Genomic DNA, 22,936 nt, shown 5'->3' with positions numbered 1-22,936 from the left:
AATGCGCCTATTACAGGAGATATTCAAAACTGACCAGAAGGACAATTGTGCCATTCATGTTCATGTTTCAATTAAACATTTGTGAATGAGACACTTTGCTTGTAAAGACTGCAATGTTCTTAACACGTTGGCAATTTTATGATCAGTGGCTAATGAAAAATCACATTGCTGACCCCATTTTTTTAGTAAATACAATGTCAATGCCTCAAAGCCGACTTTGAGTATTAAAATAGTCACAGAATTGTTTCTGAACTCATTGTCTCTTAAAGCAAATATATCTCAGGGAAAGGTCAAATGGTTTAGGTAAAAATATTTTAATCCTTTTGAAAGACAAAGTTGCAAAGGGAGTTGTGGAGTTACAGAAAGTTGATACTAGACTTTGGCTCAATAGGAGTATACACTGTGTGAGAAATTTTAAAAGAGAAAATTCAATCACCTTATTTTTCATAATTTCCAATAGCAAAATTGTCTTCTGTTAATGTGGAGAGAATCTGCTGCGCTGTGTACAACTGAAAAAAAAAAAACTTTTAAAGGATAAAAAATCACGAGCACAAAGCAGTCTATCAAACACTTCTATCTAGAAAATACTGGTACTTAATTCTGGTCTTCTTCATGCTCCTTGGCTGAGGATCAAAATTCTTATTTGGACAAAACTCTCACAGCTGTCTTTCTCTAGATTTTTGCCTAAGCAGAAGTGACAAGAATTTGCCATTTTGTACACCAGCCTGGTTTTCTGCACTCTCGAACAAATTTAAGCCACTGGCTTCAGCTGAATTATTTTTGGTATACATTATTGAATGAGAAAGAGCTGATCCCTTGGATAACACATTTTATTTACATAATGTAAATGTAACTCTACGTCTTTTCATGAAATTACCACTAATGAAGCCTAGGAAATTTATTGATGGACTGGGGAAATCTTTCTGTCCTAATCTTCTCTTTTGTGTGTTACTTATTGTAATAGAATCAATAAAAACAACAGTACTGAGAAAGGAAGTAGAAGAAACAAAACTACTTGGTGGCTAAGCACACAGGCACAAAGGCACAGAAAACAGCAGCACAGGGATGAAATATTCTTTACAGAGTGCTACTAGCCAAAATGAAATGAATGAGCCATATGAAATCCTGCTTCAACTTTCATATTAGTATAAAGAAAACTGATTTTAAAGTGTGCTGCGTTCAATTATGAGAAAGATTGAAGCAACATATATTTTAGAGTTAAAAGTAAACAAACAATAAATGAATGAATGAACATTACATGGTAATCTATTTAGAAAATCTATGTAAGCAGGCCTGACACTGAAACATGTTTAGGGAAAGACCCATAAATATGGTATTCAGCTGTAAGAACTGCAAGAATCAGATCCAACGGCTATGCCTGCAATGCTTTAATACAAATGAATATATTTAACTTCTATCTTTCTTAAGTAAAACAACTCTTTTCCACAACAAACTATTTCTTTTTCTGGGAGAAATATATTTTTTAAGACCATGCCTATTTAACTTTTAAGGTCTTGAAAAGATTTCTTATGCAACCTCACGAACAGACACCTAAATAGGGCAGGGAAAGAAAGTGCTGATAAAATACAAAATCATCTATCATATTTGTAGTTATTAGCAAACATGAAGTACAGAAAGATGTTCCAAATCCTCTTTATTTGGCCAACCAGTTCAAAGGAACTACTTGCACCAGGAGAGCAGAGTTTTGGTCAAATATGGGTTCAGATGCACCTTTAAAAGGAGTACAGAAAAGAAGAAGACTCTAGAGGAATGCTTCCCCTGGGAAGAGTGGTTTACTGCAAAAGCAGGAACATAAAAATTGAATCTGAAATAGACAGTCCTTACTGGATCAGCTGAAGTCAAAGAAGTTCAGGCACACTGAAAAGTGAGTGTAAGCTCACTTTTATGCTGTATGTGGTTGGGGGGGGCATGGTATATATCTTTCAGACTTGACTGCAGGCAGAAAACATTCTGAAGGACCTTTTGTTTGATCTCTGGTGGCTGAGTATCCACCTTGGGCTTTCTCCTTATGTATGGATCTACTGAGACGTGCTGCTGTTGAATTCAACGGAATTGAGCCCTAACTGTGATTGGGATATGAGGACACATAATTAGCTGTGTTAGAAAACTGACCCTCAGTCTTTCATTAAGATGGAATTTTACCCTGTAAAATTTGAATTAGTAAAGACATTTTAATCAGGAAAATAAAATAACCAAATGATTCTCCTCTGTTGTTATTTTTACACCGCAGTGAGACAATGGTAGGGAAACTCACTTTAGGTGATATCACTTAATTAGGAAAAGCATCCTAATCAGATCCCCCTCCAATTGCAATAACTGTGGGGAGTCAAGTACATTTCTCTATCAAAGTAGGAAGCTGCACTGAAGTATAGATATTGATAATTTAAACTGTGATACAAGAGCAATAGAAGAGAGGGCACAAACACTAAGAAAGCAGCCTCCTATTTTCTATACCCCAATTTCAGGACTGCTTCTAAAAGATACATGCTCTTATGACATTTCTGCACCTCCACTTACTAAAATAATGGCAGGATCACTACTTTCATATCTAAGACTCAATGGCACATAGACTACTCTCATTAGTGATTCAGTATGAGTAACTGAGACCACCTCACTCCTTGCATTTTCCTGATATTTCTATTCATCTTACTTAGTGTTGCACATTATATATGGGAAACCTGGAGCTTGTTATGGCCACAGAGAATCTCTTGCTGGAAAGTTCCTGTGGTTAGCAGCTATACTGCCTGGTACTTTTGGAAGAACAGTAACCCCACATCCTCTGATTCAATTAAGGCAACTGGGGAGTAATGGTAAGTTAGGCCTCCTGTATTTATAAGTATGCTTACAGTCTCCCTCTTTACATTTATCTCCAATACTATGAATGCCTATTAATTATAGCATTTTACACCATTCAGTTTTTTGCATAGGAAAAGTGGCTTTGGCTTACTGGGCCTGATACTCTGCCTTCTGTAGCACACTAATGCAAAGCCTAGGAACTCCAGAAATCCCCTTCAGTTTCAGAGTAAATCTTAGGGTGTATTTCAGTGAATCAGGTTTTTTGTGAGGCACTTCCCCCCTAACTACAAGTAGTCAGGCATAATAAAAGCCGTACAGAAGGGAAAAGGAAATAAATACTAAAGTACTACCAATTACATGCAATTAGTTGCATTGCCAACACCAATCATTGAAAAGTTACAAAACAGGCTTTAAGATAACAATTTTTAATACATGTGTAGAATCCTGTTTATGCACTTACTAAATTTGAGTGTTTGGTTTCTCCCAGAGTTTTCCTAAGCAAACAGCTGTTAGCAACTTCAGCACTAATTTGGGGGGGGGGGGGGGGGGAATAAATGGTTATATATTGACTACATGGGGCATAGTAGATTAAAAAAAAAAAAAAGTTTTTGATAAAGTTCTTTGTCAAAGACTCTGAAATTAAACTGTCCTGGCATAAGATGGTAGGTTTTCTGCTCTGAGGACAGGAATAAATGTCTAGATTTTACCATGTTGGTGAAAAATATGGAAGTATGTTACCAGTACATTCTAGCTAAACTCTGTTCAGAATATTCATAAATGATGAGAAAGTGGGGCTGCCATGAGTAAAGAGAAACTGTTGCTGATACTCAAACTGTTCAAAACTAGAGCTGATTATGGAGAATTTTAGAAAGATCTCTAGATCTCACATGGAGTAAGTGGCCACTGAAATGACTATTGAACCTAATGTTGATGTATGCAAAGTAACAAATCTGAAGAAAAACGGCCCCTTTACATCCAGCTTTACATATACAAAGATAGGCTCTAAATTAACCAGCGGTGCAGGAAAGAGCTTTTGGCCATCTTTTTGTATAGTCCTCTGAAAATATCATCTCAATGGTCAGTAATGACACATGAGGAACATGACATGTTAGAGATTACTGGGGGAGATAGGGAAGAAAACAGAAAGTATCTCTGTGTCAATGAACAAATTCATACTGCAGCCACACATTACACTATAGCCTTACACTGAAGCCACAGCACAGGAAAATATGATTACAATGGATTTAGAGAAAAAAAAAAGAAAAAAAGAAAAAAGAAAACCACATCAGAATTATCAGTAGGAAAACATAGTTTCCTACCAAGTCTTAGTTCATTACACTAAGACTCTTCAGCTTGGAAACAAAGACCATTAAAGAATGACATGAGGAAGGTGAATAAGGAAAAACAAGAGGGCATCTAGTGAAAAGATGAAGTAGTAGGTTGAAAAGTAACAAAAACAAATTCTGCATAAACTTTTTGTGACATTCATCGATGCAGGGTTTTATTGGGCCAGAAGTGCAAAGGGGTTAAAACGCCTTAGAGAAACTTATGTAATTAAACTCTTCATGTGGTTACTAGCCACAACATGACCTCAGTGCAAGTTTCTGCTCAGGAAATCATTAAACCATTGATTTCTTAGATGTCTAAGGGAAAACACAGTAGCATCACGCTGTATTTCCCCTATCTATTAGATTCTGAGAGTTTGCCATTGAACACTGTCAAACATTGCACCCTTGATCATTTAGATCTGATCCAACAAAACCATTCTCTGGTTATGTTCACATAAGAATTTCCTGAAAAAATGAAAACTGGAATTTTCATGCAGCCACATGATTCCAGGAAACAGAATTTTTGAATAAACCTAACTATTAGGAGTTTCCTCATAACATCACAAGATGTGAAAATGTCCATGTGATGACCTGGAGAATCTGTATATAATGAAAAATTTCAATTAATTTTATCAAACTCCTATGACATTGTTTTATCTTGAAAGCTTCTGAATTGGCTATTTTTCATCATGGCTCTGCCATGTATCCAACTAAGGAGAAACAATCAAAACTAATTTTCAAGAAATGAAATGGCTGAAACCACTTATTTCCAGCCTTTCTGAAGGATTTGAAAGAGAAAAGGAGCTAACAGGACTGCTTTTAAACCACACAGTTTGCAGAGTCACTTGAAGGTAACTTGCAGACAGACAAAGGATGCTGGAGCAGAACAGATGGGCATACTTCCAAAGCAGAATCATTCTGTTTAACTGCAAGATCAGATGAAAGAAAATAAAACAGATATACAGAAGGAAAATTCTACAGTTCAGGGGAAACCTTATGATGGCAGGATAGGAAAGACAAAAATTTCTGCAGAGGAACTCTTACCTGAATGTGGAGGGCAAAGAAAGAATGAGGAGGTAAAGAAACACCTGTAAAAGTTTGTTATTGTTGTCTGCCCAGGTACAGAGTGACTGATTTCAAAATCTTCCCAAACTTCGTGTTTCTTACTGCTACATATGCCCAGGAAGTGATAAAGCAGAGCCTGAAAAGTTGGAGTTTGATCTCACTTTAATGAGAAGCCTGGCAAGCCAAAGCTGCTCTTGCTGGCTTATGGCAGGTGACCGTCAAGAACCCATTTTTGTAAAGGGATTAAAGATGAAAAGTAGATGCCTAGGATATATGTCAGGAGTGCCAAGGAAAGAAGCAGTGCTGCAGATTACTCAGACTGAGGAACTCTTAAGAGCAAACTGATCCACAAGGCTAGGACCCAGCCATGGACTATGTAATGGGATGAGCTTTACTAGGACTGACTTAAAATCAGTGAAAAAAAGAATTGAACAGGGGAGAGCAGAAAGCTTGGAGGACTGAAATTTGACTGCCTGCTTGTGTGCAGCCTGACACACTGCAGTGCTGATCTCCTCTAGCCCTCAGAAAGTAAGAGAAAAAACAAGCCTCTGCTGACTGTTCCTGTGGTCATCTTGGGTGTGCATGGCCAAAGGCTAGAGCTTCCTTCCTTCTGGCTTCCACGAGGCCTAGAGTGGCTGCTGTACAGCATTCACTTTGCTCATGCTCACTGGACATCTGCACTTTTAAGTTAATGCAGGAAAAAAATCCTTTTGCAGACCTTCTGCTCTACCATGAATTTTACCTTTGGGTAAACAAATGTGGTTTTACTGCTCTAACATTTAAAGTGATTTTCTGTGACATATACACTACCCATCCATTTTACTTGTAGTATGTACTGAATAACTGATGCTTGGGAAAGATCTACAACTCAATCCAAATCTGCTACTCTGATTGACCAAAGGTTTTTTTTTTTCATCAGCTTTTCTAACCTGAAGCTTCTGAATAAGCTAATACTCTAGAATATCTTTGAAGCTTAATTTCTAAACAGACCATCATTTCCACATGCTCATGTACAAAGGCAGCTTTGTTTGCTCCTCTGTATATTCTAGGTAAAAAAGAACATGTTGTAGCAGTGATGGTCAAAGGGTGCAAGTGAGAGCTGACAGACCTGAGAGAAGCAAAGACCTTCCAAGCACAAAACCTTGAATTGTTGGTATATTTCTAAATAGTGGATCTAATCAAAGATGTTATCTCTGCAAATCTCACTTCACATATCACAGACCTGCACACGGTTACTTTTATAGAGTAACAATGCCTAGATAAAACTCTTATGTATTTTCATGCTTCTTTTCACTGTCATAAAAAGATTAAACCATAAGTAATATTTTAGATTTACGCTAATCTCACTAAATAGATTTACTTCATTTTATGAAGTTACTAGAAAATCTTTATTTGATTTTATCTAATTATCACATAAATGCAGGAACATTAAGTGGGCTGATGTCAGCAATCAGGACTGCTTGTTACACAACATCAGTAACAGGGGCTCAGGTATGAAACAACTGTAATTATAGGTATTTAGCCAAAATGTATGTCAGTTCTAACTGATTAGCTGTGTAATTCTTTACAAGCATTTGAAATACTTTATAAATAAAAATTGCAAACTTAGCAACCAGCCAATATAGTCATAATATAGAAGTTTGACTGATTGTACAATGACACTTAATTCTACATGTTTTTCTTTACTTATGCTGATCATAGGAAGCTTCTTCCTTCTTAGAATTCCTTTCTTGGATATTTTTGTCCTCCTTTTTTCTTTTTTTTTTTAGTTTGTTTTGTTTGAGATTCATGTAACGGCTAAAGAAAGATAAGTCTACATAAGGTTCAGAATACATCTATCTTGCATGTCCATTAAAACTTGATTCTGCCATGGCAGATACAAAAAAGTATCTCAAAAATATTTCATCATGGTTTCATCAAGCTTGACGGTACAATTAGACAGTACTTTTCACTGGACTAATCAACACATGCATCATTCTGTCAAGTGTTGTGTTGCTGGGGCATTTATCCCTTCAACACCATGTTATGGCTATGGCAGCTGACTTAGCTAGCTTGTCGTTGTGAAAACCAACCCTTACTAATATTTAAGTGATTCTTCTTTTTCTTATATCAACTGTTGCTTGACATAAAATAGAGACACAAAAGTACAGACAAGGTGCAATGAGATACAGGCTGCACCAGAGTGACATAGGTGTACTCATGTAGTATCAAATATTGACATCCATAAAAACCAGACATACCATCAGCTACGAGGTTGCATTAACTGAGCTACAGAAAAACACTTTCTTTTGGAAGGCACATGAAAAATCTGTTTTGGTTAATGTCAGCTACATCACATTTTATAAACTCCACTGAATTATTGCATGTCACATAGGCCTCCTAACAAGAGTCCTGCAGCAGGTCTCTGCAAGTACCTATTTTGTACCACACATAAAAACCTCAAACATAAAGCCCAGTTTGCTGCACTTTGGGTTATTTCTGCATGAGCAGCAGAGCAGGTTTTTGCTTTCAGCAGCTTTGACTGCTGAAACACATAACTGCTGTGCACTTGGAATAGTCTACCTAACATTACCTAACATTACAAGAAGAATGAGTCAAAACAGCTGCAGTCTGTGGCCATAATAAATATCACATATTTGTACTTAATTTATAATTAAGCAGAATATGAAAATCATCATCACACACATCAAACACTCCTCCACATCATCACTTACTATCATTTGCCCACAGAGAAAGGACTTTTCAGCCAGACTTGTAAGTTTGGTTCTTTATATTTGTATAACTTGTCCAAAATATTTAATTTAGCGTTAAGACAGGTAGGGCTACATGCAGATGCTGAAAGTTTGCTGCCAGATGCTACTGGCACAGCCAAAATTGAACTGCACAGACCATTCATGTGAAAGTATTAAGTTGCCTGACCTGAAGTGAGCTGCCACAAACTTAAGTGTGACAAAAAAAGCATGACTCACTGCTATGTGCAGCTCCGAAAAGCCCTTGCTAGAGGAAAACATGTGACTTTGCACTTGCTAAAGCAGGGCCACTACAGTTTACAGCTGCCGTCAGCCCTCGAAGCTCTTGCTCTTCACAAACAACAGTACTTTATGCATGAAGACTGTCTCAAGAGCAAGACAGAGGAGCACTGATGGAACCATATTCCATTGAAATGTGCTATTTTATCAGTTCACTTCAGAGGAAACATTCTGCTTTATCATTTACAGGATGTCTCTTAAGCACATGAAGTAGCAGGAGCTGGGATTGCAGGAGGATGGATAGTGCCGCCCAGACTGTACATGCATCCAACAGCTCCCTGCCCCCAGCATTCCCCTCCCTCTCCATCATTTAGCTTTAGTTTCCTGCTGTTACTAGTCCTTCTCCCTCATACCATGATCTTAGCACCACTTGTGTTGCCAGGACAGTGCTAAAGACTTTGAGGAAAAGGTGAAAGGAAAAGAATATGTGGATTGAGAAAAGCCGACAGAAGAGGCATCAGATGTGTTGCAATTCTGCATCGCCTTCCTTTACAGCAGGCTTTGTTGTTCCTCTTGAGGGCACGTATTTTCACAGGGGCACAGCCTGAGGTACCCATTCACCATCTTTTCAGGAACCCACAGTGAAAATCTTCTCTGCATCAGTTGTGTTGACACTGGACTTCACCCTTTCATCGCTGGCTGCAAAGGAGGCAGGGACAGACTGCTGTGAGCATGGACTGAAGAGCAGGCAGAAGATATACTGCATACGCCAGTAAAAACCTTGCTTCAGGGGTATTAAAGGGAGTTTAATTATGTTACACTTGAGTTTTGTCTCTCCCCTGTTTTTAAATGCCATCAAATAGGAAGAGATTAATGTGTTAGAAATATCCTGGTGAACCTCAGAAATGATGTGGTTAGTAAATCATGTAGCTACAGTAACAATGTGCCTTTCTCACAGGCCAAAGACAGGTTCACTGCAGGGCTGGTCCCAAGGATGCTCTCCTGGACCTCCAGGTGCACAGGAGCAGTACAGGGCCAAATGAAGGGGAATTCGTATGACTGCACACACCCTCCCAGCAGCTCGGTCCAAAAGTGAGTGTCCCAGGGAACACTGGACTAGAATGGCCTTTAGGCTCCTCCAGCACTCTCTTCTAGCTTGACAGTGATTCAAGCCCACATTAAGTAAGTGTAAGGAGATGTTAGGGAGGGACACTCTTCTGTGCAGGACACCTGAAGTTTGGGGCTCTGTTAATCAGCTTGATCAGCTCAGAAATGGCTGGAACCCCTACACATGTCCCTCGCCCTCCTTGAGGCTCGGTCATGGTGCCGCGAAGGCAGTCGCCCTTGCCGGAGGTAGTGAATTGGTGACTGTGAGGTGCTGCTCTGCCTGCGACAGGCCAACTGCGGCCTGCAGGTATGGGCCGTGCCTCAGGCAGCAAAATGGCTGCGGGGTCGTCCTGGTCTGCCCGAGGCAGGGCCGCGGCTGCCGAGAGGCCCTGCGGTGAGGGAATGGCACCTAGGCGGGGGAAGTACAGTGGTGACCGTGAGGTGTTGCCTTGGCTCGGCCGTCAGAATGGCGCCTGTCGGGCCTCCGCCCGGCCGCGCTAAGGTGACAACACCGTCCCCGCGGAGGAGCGTGCCCGGGCAGGGCGGAGGCCCGGCGGTGGCGGCGGAGGCAGCGACAGGAGAGAGCGGTGGCACCGCGGCCGGGGCACCTCACAGGGCTGCTCGGCTGCCCGCGTTCCCCGGCTGTGCTTTCCGTTTCTTCACAGTTTAAAATAAAATAAAATAAAATAAAATAAAATAAAATAAAATAAAATAAAATAAAATAAAATAAAAATAAAAAAAAAGTATCGTCGGCGAGCGCGGCCAGTGAATTACAAGCCACCCCGGCGGATCGCCGTTAACCTGGACGGTGGGGCCGTGCGGGCGCCGCCACAAAGCGCCCGGTGAGCGGCGCGGGGGTGCCCGCAGCGGGCGGTGGCCCCACGCGGGGGCGGCGGAGGCGGCGGGGAGTGGGCCCGCCTCGGCTTCCCCGAAACACTCGAAAGATACTTTAAAGGCCGTGAAGAGATACTTCGCGGAGCTGATCCATTAATGTCGCTTTCTTAGCAGCTTGACACGAGAAATACAAAATTTTCGGGGCGATAAGTTTATGTTTGTTTGTTTTCTGCTCACAATGAACCAAAAGAAATTGCCGCTCTCGGGAAGTGCCAGGCGGGGGGGAGGGGGGGGATTGGGAGTGGAAGCGGGAGGCACGGGGACGCGCCGAGCCGCCGGCGGTAATGGAGGGTTCTGTTTGTTTCCATGATTACAGCTATAAATAATAATAGTTAAAAAAAAAAAAAAATCTCGACAATTTCGGGTGCTTTCATTCTCCCTGCCCCGGGAGTTTCCCCGGCGGCGCCCTGCCCCCGGCCGCGCTCCCCTGCGCGCCGCCGCCGCCGTTGTAGTTCAGGAGGATCTGGCGCCAAAGCCCGCACGGCATCCCGCCCCAGGCTCCGCACTGCATCCCGCGCCAAAGCCCGCACTGCATCCCGTGCCAAGCCCGGCACTGCTTCCCGCGCCAAAGCCCGGCACGGCATCCCGTGCCTCTCGCTCCCACCCGAGGCCGCGGCCGGGCCGGGGCTCCGTGCCCCCGAGCGGGCGCACCTGGCGCTGCTCCCGCAGTCGGCCGCCGCCCTCCTCCGCCTCCCTAAACATCCCGCTCTCCGGAGTTGCAGATCCGTTCCTTTTTTAAGCCGTGTCCTACTTTGTTTGGCAGGTGAACAAGCCTGAAAATGGATATTACAGCTTTTTATGATATAATATCTCTCTAATTGGTGCTTCATAGGGCCGTGTCTGAATTCTTTTCAATTAAGCCCTAAACTACAGTAACTGTTTCTCTCGGTACATGCTGGAAAAGCCATTCACCAGAGAGGCGACTGGTACTGCACAATTTCAAAGTACCTTTAATGTGTCAAAAATGTTTTGTGAAGAAAGCAACACTGTAAATGCAATCACCTACATTGGTGTCCCCATTGTTAAGCGTGAGCCAAAGTATTGCTAATTGTCCTGCGTTTTAGCTGGGTTTTTAGAGCATTATGTAGTAAGTACACCGAAGGGTCAATTTGTGAAGTGAAATACTTAGCATGCAAAGCGTAATACAAGATGCTGTGTAATACTTGACCTCTCAGCATAATAAATGTAGCAGTGAAACGCTGTGCATTCAGGATTTGCTGAATAGAGCCTCCGCAGAGGAACAAAACCAGAAAATGTTCTCTTCATTCCTCTTTTTTTTTTTTTTTTCACTAAGCGAAAATTATTCTTTATAATGGCCATTGCAGCAATTAGCCAGCATTTGGGGAGAATAAATGTGCAGAAATAGCAATTTCTTATTTTAAATGAGATTTTTGTATGGAGCCTGCAAATTACTTGGAGGTATATGAATAATTGTTGCCTTAGTTTTATGCTACAGAATAGGGTGTGGGTGGGTATAAAGATTTCCTATTTGCAGTTAAATGTTTAGACATTTTATTATTTTAATTTCACTCTCAGTCTGTCTCGATTGACCCTGCTTTCCCCACTGATCATTTCATGTATGCCAGGAAGCAAGTACTCAGATGATGGAAGGTTTCCAATTAGAGCTTTATGGTTTGTGTGTGTGTGAGTGTATGTGTGTGTTGGGGAGGTGGTGGGGTGTCGATCCTTTTTTTTTTTTTGGTTGCTTTTTTGTGCGTGTGACATGCAAGTGCAATCAGGTTTTACGCTGGAAGCTACTACAGTGGTTTGAATTTTGCCTGCTAAATCAAAACATTTTAAGAAAGTAGCATATTTGATGGGCACTTCTCATTATCCTCTAGAATGGTAAACCTAATTGGAGCTTTATTTACACATTTTAAAGGTTTTGTGCTCTGAAAAGAGAGATGCAAAATTCTTTCTCTTGGGCCTTCCAGATTCCTGCATTGAGTTTTAAGTGGATTGAAATTTTTGTGCTTCACTTGCTAACGTGGGAGAAGTCTTGTGAATATGAAATTAAAACACTTTCAGAGAAAGCATGGGAAGTTCTGACAGCTAGAACCTATTAGGAACAGTTTGTTTCAGAAGAATTAATAAGCTTCAGCATGCATTTCCCTGGAGCCGAGCTGGAAGTTTATACCCTGAATATTGGAACTTCCAGTCCAACTCTCTAAACACTTGACCAAGAGAAAAGCCTGGATAATTAATTTAGATTATATGACTTCTGCTTACTTGATCTAAAACTTTCCTCTGCTGTGTGAGTTCTCTCTGTGCACACTTATTTCCTCCTTGCCACTTATCCTTCCTTCTCTAAAGTGCACATTAGCAAGATTGCAACTGGAAAGTCTGAATTCTTGGCCAGTGAAATGACATAGTCTGAAGACAAGCAGGGTTCTTTTACGTAGTCCATATAACTGCATGGCTTCAGAAAATAAGGATTCTTTCACAGAACTTAAATTAATAGCAAGTGTTTTCCACAAATTTTACATCTTAATAGTGTTTGGGGCTTTTTTGAAACTTTTTTTTTATTTTTGGTAATAAATATAATTTCTTTTGAATGATATTCAACAATGGGTTAAAATTAAATATGCAGTCCTTGTATCTTGTTTAGGTCTGATCCTGGAGTATGTGTTTCAAAACTCCTTCCACTTCATTAAGGTGTCTTATGTCCAAAGTTTTTTGGCTGCAGTCCTGAGTTCAATGCAGTCAGTTTGTATTTCATATATCTTTAGAAGGAATTACTATAAAATAAATTTGCTGGTGACCATAAGAAACAGACCCACAGCACAGTCTCTATAAAGGGGTAATTATCTTTTTAAGAACTGCTTTTCTTCTCCTCTAGCATGTCTTTTGAATGGATCTCTTTGATAGAAGATGAACAGCTAGCCTGCAAACTGAGCAGAACAAATGTAGAAATGGCCAATGAGCAAAAACATAGTTTCTAGAATGAATATTTGGTAAATCAAAAGCATTGCTATTAGTGCTTCATACAGAATTTTTCCTCTTAATTTTCTCAGTAATATTAGAAACAGATTCCATGAGTTTATGCCCTGGTAAAAGCATGGGCTATGCATCAGTGATGGCAATAATTACCCTGCAATGTCATATTTGCCATGTAATTTTGGCAGCCTGACCACAATATTTTCTGTGAAAATCCAGATCATCTTTGGATTTTTAAAGAAGCTTATCTACCATAGAAAACATCCATTCTAATCCAAACTTTGTACTTGTTTGAGTAGCAATGTGTTCTCATTTGAGTTGGAAAGTCGTCACTCCTCTAAGTTTGAAGTTCTCACATTGTGTGAAAGCTAAAAAAAAATCTCTGGCTAGCTTCTCTGCTGAGCTATATTCTGTTAAGCCAGTTATTTTTGCACAAAGAAACTGTTTGTCTCCCAGAGATACATATTAGTCCACAAATAAAAAATTTGGTTGTCTCAATGAGTGGAATTCATGGGACTAGCTTCTAGCTTTCAACCATCCCAGAATATTACATGAAATCAAGAGTTTTTTTCTACATTAACAATATGTCCTTCAGTTTTTTCAAGGTATAGATAATTAGATTCACAGTATAAAGCAAGCTTGTCTTAGCAGAAGATAGAGAAGACAGCAGACTCAGTAAATTATGAAAAGCATGCTTAAAACTTCCATAATTCAAAATGTAAATTCCAAAGATCAAACAATAATTATTGCACACATTACAAACTACGCAGCATACCTCCTCTATTTTACTTTTGTCTGTGCCAGTTGCTGGGAGTGTGATAATGACTGGATATACTAGACTGCTCTTGGGTAGTCTGTTACATTACCCAGTCATGACGAGAGTCTTCATAATAATAGTTGCGAGCAGAAAAATAAAATCTGTATTTTATGATACGCAAAATGTTCCCACATAACATGTTTTCAATATGTATTATAAAAGCTCCAGTACGATGAGGAAATTTTTAATGGCTTTTTGTTTCTACCAAAACAAACAGCACAGTCTGGAACAGCACAGTCAGTGGAGCAACAGAGAACACATCACTTCTTCAGATTCTTTACTCTTTTGTTCCTCTTAATTTTTCATGCGGTGTATAAGGAAAAGTAGTAAAGGACTATTAAAAGTAAAACTAATCATCTTTTCAAACTAGTCTGTGAATCTAGGAAAGCCAAGGACTTAGTCAAAGCAAAGGTAAATCCCTGACATCAGTCATCAGTAGAATTGTTCAGCAAAAAAACATAAGTGAAGGAAGTACCTTTTTTCCTACCTCAGTTTGCCCTGCCTTAGCTACCTTTATGACAATGATACTTATGCCTTTCAGTACTTCAGTGGTTAATTCTCTTATTTAAATAGTTAAAGAATCTAAACTAATCTAAACAATAACCAGCAAAAGTCCTTACATTTGGTAGGTGCTTCCAGATATGATGTCACTAATAATTTATTGATCCAAAAGCAACCAAAAATAAAATTCTGTATCTTTGCTCTTTCATATATAACAGTGATAATCTTCAGAGATACAGGAATATTTTATTGATGCAGGGCAGCCAATAGCCTGACATGATATTTAGCAACACATATACAATGAAAGATGGTCGCCTAATACATTGTACAGATCTGATTTTCAAAGTAAATATACATTTCTCACTGCTTGAGAAAAATTTAATTTAGTGTCACACACATACACTATATATATATATATGTGTGTGTGTGTGTGTGTGTGTGTGTGTGAGATTTAGGCAACTTTTAATCTATTTCTATATGCTTACCCATTTCTAAAAAGAGGGAACTAACTAACTTGACCTCTTTTAAGGTCAAGTTATTTGCTGGGAAAAAATCCCAAAAAAACTCTTCAGTTACGGTAAGATACATCTACTATCTTGTAAATTAAATTCAGCTTCTTTATAGAGATAGTCAATGATGAAAGTGGTTAAGCATTGCCTGATAATATGTCTGTTTACAAAATGACTTAGCAAACAGAAATAACCAGAAATAGTTTACACAGAGAAAATTTGTTTGATTCAATGTGCTCTATTCATTAGTGGCTCCTCCTTCTGTGAAACTGAATTATGGCTGGTAGGCAAGATGCTGTACTTTTGGTTCATTCACTTACTACTAGATATTAATGAGGAATTTTTCATTTAGAGAGAGAAAAAGGCAGCTTTGTAGATGCTGCCCATAGCTGCCTCCCATCAGAGTTCTTCCAGATTCACCCCCAGGTATAACTCTTCCCCACGAGTAGACATCATGCACATGGTCAATTAAGAGACTGAATGAAATATTCCATTCACAAAAATAACCCATATGCTGTGACCTCCTAACTCTTTCACTTAAGCAGATCCATAGTGTAAAGAAGTGTAATTGATGGTGTACTTAACTGATTAAATCCAAATTTGTCAGAGAAAAAAGTGTCTAAACAGGTGTTGGAAAATAGCCTACCAGAGCATTAACCTGGCCTTCAAAGGTAACCCAAGGATGTGTATTCTATACGACAGGATGGAGGGCTGGGAAGATAACAGGATGAAACATAGAAGGAAGATCTACATGGCTTCTATTTTGGCTTCTACTGAGTGTTTTCTTTCCTGCAGTTTCTTCTAAACTTTTTTTTAAACTGTTGTACTGTTAAATTGATTCGTTTTCCATGAATTGTGGGATATGCTATCAATGTGGGTCATTTTACCTCTTAATCTAACTTTCTGATATATTAATACCACATGTGACATTTTCTTCAAGATTTCTCTTAACTCCAAACATAGGTCAGATAGTTCTATGAGAAATACGCTTCCTTATACCAGGGATCAAATTTAACTCCAATTTTATGTTGTCAACTCTGTATGAAACCAGCAGGAAATTTATGTGTATGGCAGAGAATGGAATTAGCTCCAAGACTGGATATGTCTGGTTAAAGGACAAAAGTCCTTCAGGTGTCAATGTTTACAAGAAAAAAGAGGACAACCTATAAATGTGGGTAGATATAGATATATCCTAAATAAATATATGTATATAGGATAGATATAGAGGTAGATAGATAGATATAGATATAGATATAGATATAGATATAGATATAGATAGATATAGATATAGTTATATGCAAAGCAGCAATCACATCAGCTTTAAACTAAAATTGTCAGTAAAATGAAAAAATATGCAACAACTATAGAGCAATAGAGGAGCAAATACATGAAATCCAATACATGCAATTAATGAAATGGGAAAGAAGTCAAAGGCACTCAAAGATGATGTTATAAAATGGCAAAAGATAAACAGAATAAAATTGAAAATTGGAGTTTCTATATTTGCCATGCCAAAATAAGCATGAGATGTGTGAAAGTTGTCCCTTTCAATCTTGTTTCTATTTGTGGAGCATCATAAAGGTATCCAGGCTTTTTCTGTGAGTTTGCAGATGAATCCTAAAATTGCAAATGAATGAGATCTGTTTTTTGAATGAGATCTGGCTTTGGGTTGAGATCAAGTGAAACAATTGATTTACCATAATTCAGTATAAACATATAAATAAGGACCAGATCATCCACTAGAATCTGTGTAGTTATGAATTGTGACAAACTATTAAGGACTTTTGAGTTTTTCATGAGATCAAATCTGGACAGGTTTCCTTTGGCTGTAGTATTAACTGTGAATATTTCATATTACTCCAAAACACTATTATATTTCTCTCTATATAAGGATGGATAGATAGATAGATAGATAGATAGATAGATAGATAGATAGATAATGTGTGTATACATATGTGCATTTATACAAGACTTCTATTATTAAAATATATTTCTTCATGCAATGATAACTCTCAATCCCTGAAGAGGGCTATATGTTACATAGCATTCATTATACATATATAAAAATTCAGAAAAGATAATGGTTATATATGTAACACTATGTTTTAATATATTAATTCATTTAATGGAATTCATCAATAGACATGAAGAGAAACTGAAGTCTAGGATATTGGTTATGCAGTTTAAAAAATTAAAATAATGAATAATCTGTTACATTGAAGTGGAACTTCGACTTAGTTCAATAGGATTCATAGCTGTGTTTTTCTTTTTTAGCTAGTAAAAACCCTGAACTTTAAGTACTTTTGCTATGAAACAATAAGCATTGCATGGGTTAATTAGCTGTAACATCATTTTCCTCACATATTTCATTTGGAAAGCAAAAATTAAGGATCAAGAATTAATTAGCTATGTACAAACTACGAAAAATTGTTGAGGCAAGTGCTGTCTTGGTAATTCATTACTATATTTAGACATTCTAATGATTAGATTTTAAAAGAAACAAGCTAATTAGAACATTTTTCCAAAGTCACACAGAGGTCAGAGATGACAGCGACCTTATGTAAAACAGAGACTAAATATCTGCTATTCTGCACATTGTATAGAACCGGTACAGTAAGGCTAAAGCCTTTTCCTGTTCAATGAGTTGGAATTAAACATGCTAATTTGAGATCTCCTTCAAGTATTTTATTTAACTACTTTGGCCTTTAATTCCTTTATGTTGCATCATTTAATGTAATGTTATTTATATATACGAAGCATGTTATACTTATTAACCAATGTGCAAAAATCTAAAGTACAGATTTTATGTAATGGGCTAATTACAGGACTTTAAAGCCACCTACTGAGTTTTGCTAAGCTTAACAACAGGTTCACTGAACTGGATAAATTTATTCAAACTTGTGGAAATGAATCCCATTCTATGTGCAACCGTACTGGGAAAACACACAAATTATACCTCAATACCAGTTTAATGGGTCAAACAGTGAACCTGAATACCAAACTTATCTACAATCTTGCAACAGCAGAGAAGCTATAGGCCCTGGGTGAGAAGAGGAAGTGCTCATTCATAGTTTCTTCCTCAAGTTTGTAAATAACTCACACTTGATACATGGGACAACCAGATTTTCAGTTGTACAGTTGGTGTAATTTCTTACGGTGGTCTTTGAAGCTGCAGTTTTAAAACACAATAAGTTTGTCATATGCAATTGTAGAAGAAACACAAAAGATATGATGTTTTGCTGTATCTTCCTATTACCCATATTATATGTGTAATTTATTTATTTATTTATTTATTTATGTATTTATTTGAATATACTTTTAAAACTGAGTTTACTTCAGTCAGTCATTTAATATGCATCCATTACCTCTGAATTTCATCTAAATTGTGTGTTTATAAATTGAGTCAAATATAATCAAAAGTCATCACCTGGATCTTTGTCAAAATGGAATGAGATCAGAGTCATGCAAAAAAAAATCTGTTATTACCATATTCTAAGATAGCATTAAAATTTTGGCTTCACTATCTGAAGAATCTAGAAGATGCTTAGGTTTCCTACTCATTGTTTAAAGTTCTAAAGAAATTCATGATACTTCTACTTTCCTTGGATATCCAAAATTACTTCATTTATTTCCATCAAGTAAGTCTGGGTTTACTTCAGTGGAATTCAGCAAACTAGGTTCCCTAGTATTCCTCTTTTCCTCCAGCTTTGAACACTATTCAAATTAAAGCAAAATGAAAAGGCCAGTTTTCTTATTCTAGCCATAACCTGTCCTTCAAAAATGACAAAGCAGTTTGCTATTTTAAACACCACTGTAGTCTAAGGTTCATATGTGATCTTTTTCATTTCCATTGTTCTTCAAAGTATCACACAGATTATCTAATAAAAATCTTTCCTCAGAAACTGAATATGCTGTTGCTGATATTTTATGTATCTATATTCTGTTTTGGATAACTATGCATAATCTATTCAGTGGCTGACATTTGGGTCTTGATAGATACATTCAAGCATGTACTTTCAGGAATAATAATGTCAGTGCACTGTGTTCTACAATGCATGCAATGAAAATGTGCCTCATAAAGCCCATAATTGTTGCTTAAGTTACAAAGATGATTTTTTTCCCAGTAAATGAGGAACAAGCCACATAATCTTGCTAACACTATATGCCCAGGAAAGAAGAGTTTAAATAAGAAATGCATAAATTTAGCAGACTGCTGTAACAAATGAAATGGTGTAGCATTGAAAACATTTGAGGCAATTAATCAATGCTGTGTTTGCACATATCATTAAATATATTATACTAAGTTTAGATTTGATTTCTATGCTTCTTTTATAAAGAGTTAAAAGAAAATACATTTGAATTCATGCTGATACTGAAAACATGCTCCTAGCTCCTAGTTTCTTGGATTTCGAATCATTTCCATTAACAAACAGCTATTTGCCCTCTAATAAAATATGTCATTATGCGTCATTCACATCACACAAAAGAATCACTGAAAAATCGCCCCAATGATGGCCAATAATTACACATTTTGCTCCTGCACGAGCAATGAAGAAATCTGTTCATTGGAGAAAGCAGGTGCTGGGGCATCATGCTAATAGTCAATGTGTGCCACAGTAATTAGCCATTGCAATTGCTAAAATTAACAATTAGCTAACATGCAATTCTCTTTTTGCAGGCTGCAGTTTACTTTGTATAATCCTTGTATGTTCTTAGTAATTATTCTGACAGCTTATTATTTTTATTTTTTCTGGTTTGAACACAGCTTTAACATTTGAATCAGTCTACCCAAATGTTCAACAGGCAGTATGAAACAACTGCTTCACTAGGCAATTTCTAAGGACCAAATTTGTTTTTATTCTCAACTTTGTATTGTTCAAGAAATACACAATTCTTTTGTAGAGTAAGAACTTCTGGTCTTTGAGAGCTTGGGACCACAGTGAAGGTCTTGAGTCTTTTTTACACTGGTAGAACATAGAGGATCATCTCAACTTTCAGAAAAATTAATATGAATTAGTTTCTCTGAAGCTTGGTTTCCAACCATTGCTTCATGACCAGTGGTTGTCTGTGGAGCTGTTGGTGGCACTATGTGGAAACTTGGCAGGTCACAAAGTTCTAATTCTCTTAGTTACTACTGTCAGCTAAATAACACAAAAAGGATCAAGGGATATACCAACCTCTCAGTGATTGAAATATGAAAATGTGGTTGTGCTATCCCTGGAGTTCTTTGATTTACCAACGTCTTCATATTCTACTACGAATTCTTCAGATGCATCACTAGTGTGTGTTTCGTGTAGTAGAAATAAAAAGAAACCCCACACCAAAACCCACAACCCAAACTTACTGTGATAGTAAGGACCACCATGCACAAACTAATGGTATGTCCTCATCTTGAATGCTATATGTTGGTCTTGCAAGCCATCTCAAAAGAGAGTAACAATAGACATAGAAAATAAATTCAAGAAGGATGAGCTGTGGTATGGAATGACATTTGAATTGGGAAAACTAAACAGACTGAGCAGTATGGAAAATATTCCTGACTGAGATGTAGTAGTGGCTTAAACTTTTTCAGGTGGTGTGCAGAAAGTGAGTGAAGAAAACTAATTTTGTCTTCTCAAAAATAGTTGAGGCATCCAACCAAATTGAGGGGCAATAAATAAAATCATTCAGTTTAAAAGGCTGAAAGAAATAACTTTTTCTTATGATACATAATTAAGTTGTGGAACTCCTTGCCACAGGAGGGCATTGGGATAAATGGCTGAAAGAGCAAATGTAGGTAGGTCCCAAGCAGTACCCATGATTTGCTCAAAAGTCTCTGAAACTGTCAGAATGTGCAACTGTATTGCACAAAACCTCCATCCACACGTACATGGCTTTTTCTCAAATATTGTATACCTCATTCTAAACGATTGTTACAGAAAGGCTTCCAGAGCTAGATTGAACTTTGGGTTGACCTATTCTAGTCATCTTTTGTTTCACAAATTGCATGAAAATCTCAGTAATGTGCTACAACAAAGATGCTGAAGACTTGTATTTTTCCCCTACATATTCAGGTCAAAATTCAGCTCACATATAAATCTGTGCAACTCAGTTGAAACCAATGAAGGCTGAAGTATTTGCATAGACAGATGATACCCTGTTTTGCTTTGTGATTTCTTTAGTCTTAGTAGTAGATGGGTAGAGATAACTGGACCCACTGAAAACACTGATAGCTTGCTAACCAGAAGGGAAATATTCTTCTCCAGAACCTGCATAATTCCAGGGATTCCAGTGGAATTCTTCCCAATTTTATAGGTGTAAGTAAGAGGATAATAAGGCTCGGGGAATTTATGTAATCTTCTGTAATCAGTGTGGCATCTGTATCTGGCACCAAACCAAGAGCAGCTTTTTAAACAGTTCTTTAAAGCTCTTCCATGTTTTAAAAATATTTTAAAATGTGATTTGCTCCTGTGCATGCTAACCAGCAAAGCCATGCTAGACTGAAGTAATATATCTCAGCTAATGTAGTTTTTTGCCTTAGTTTTCAGTAAAAAAGCTGAACACAGATGGAGTCAGAAAGCAGTGACAAAAACATTCTCTGAGATCAATGTGATTTTCCCGAAGAGGACAGTGAGGTAGGAGAGAGAAACTAAACTATGGCATCCAAACTTTTAGTTAAGACAGTAAAGGCAGAAGGACCAGTTACAAGAGTCAGGATCTCAGTCAGGCATATTTTGACTCTACCCAGCACACTACCAGGCTCAGTAATTCTGTGACTTCCATGCAATATTACAATCAGTGTTAGAAAACAACTAATACAAATGAGAGTCGAAAATGTATACCATTTCTGAGGAGCTATCTGTTACTGAAGGTAATATTCTTGATGATCGTAACCTCTGTGGACTTCAATGAAAATATTTTCATATATTTCAGATGAGAAACAAAACTCTAGAGTCTCAGAAAGAATTAGCCACTCATGGTAGGTTTAAATATCTACATCAAAGAGGGCAATCACCCAAGTTTATATCTTAAAGCCACAAGCACCCCATGCCTAAAGAGACTTAAATTTTAACTGGAAAAAAAGTCTGTGCGCATCTAGATTGCTGTTTTTATCATGCTAAGAATCTTTCTGCTGTCACTGATAAGCAGAAGTAGTAGTAAGATGAGCTTCACAGTGGCCCTTGACATAGGTATATCCTCCCTGCAACCTTTGTGGGGCAAAGGGCAGCACACAGGAGTGTGATTTTAACTCTGCTGGTCAGGGTTAACGAATGTTCACAAACTTACATTTCAGTTTCACCAACAAAAGAAAAATGACTTTTATTTGCATACTAAGTGATGTGTTGGGTAGCCGAGGAACATGCCAATTGATGCACACCTATTTTTGCTGCTTCTGATACCAGAGTAGAAAACTGTCCCACAGCAGATTTTCTCCCTTGAACAATTTTTCCCAGTCTAGTTCAACAGGAAGTATGTGTCAGAGACAAAAACTTTCAGATAGATTCTGGCCCTTGAATTTGGTTTCCATAGGTAAAAGTTCAGTGTGCATTTTCACAGGTGCTTCTGAAGATTAGGAAATTAAATTAACTAGAAAAGATAAGACTGTTAGTTCTTCAGTGAATTATACCTGTAGGATAAACTACAAAAGTACTGTCATGGAGAGAGGACTTAGGACTTCTTCAGCTTAAGCAATTATTCTGAGTGCTAGGCTCAGTTGTCATGTATCTCACCTTCCTTCTCTCTGTCCTGGCACAATTTCAGTTCTTTTCTAAAAAGGAGAACATTTTCCACAGGGACATTGGCTATACTTCTTTTGGTGGGCTTGATGACTTCCTTGGGTGCACGGAAATCTGAGTACATGTAGCTGTCTTTTGTTCAGAGGCCTTCATGTGGTCAGAAGGAAGGTGTGGCCCTTGGGAGGTTTTTTACTGGGTGCTAAGGGGTCAGAATCCTGGGCCACCCTGCAGCATATACAACTTTTTGGACCTAAAGCATAAAACTTGGTTATTTGAA

This window comes from Motacilla alba, chromosome 5, assembly GCF_015832195.1.
Source record: "Motacilla alba alba isolate MOTALB_02 chromosome 5, Motacilla_alba_V1.0_pri, whole genome shotgun sequence".
In the NCBI taxonomy this organism is placed as follows: Eukaryota; Metazoa; Chordata; class Aves; order Passeriformes; family Motacillidae; genus Motacilla; species Motacilla alba.
Note: the sequence above shows the minus strand (reverse complement) of the source record.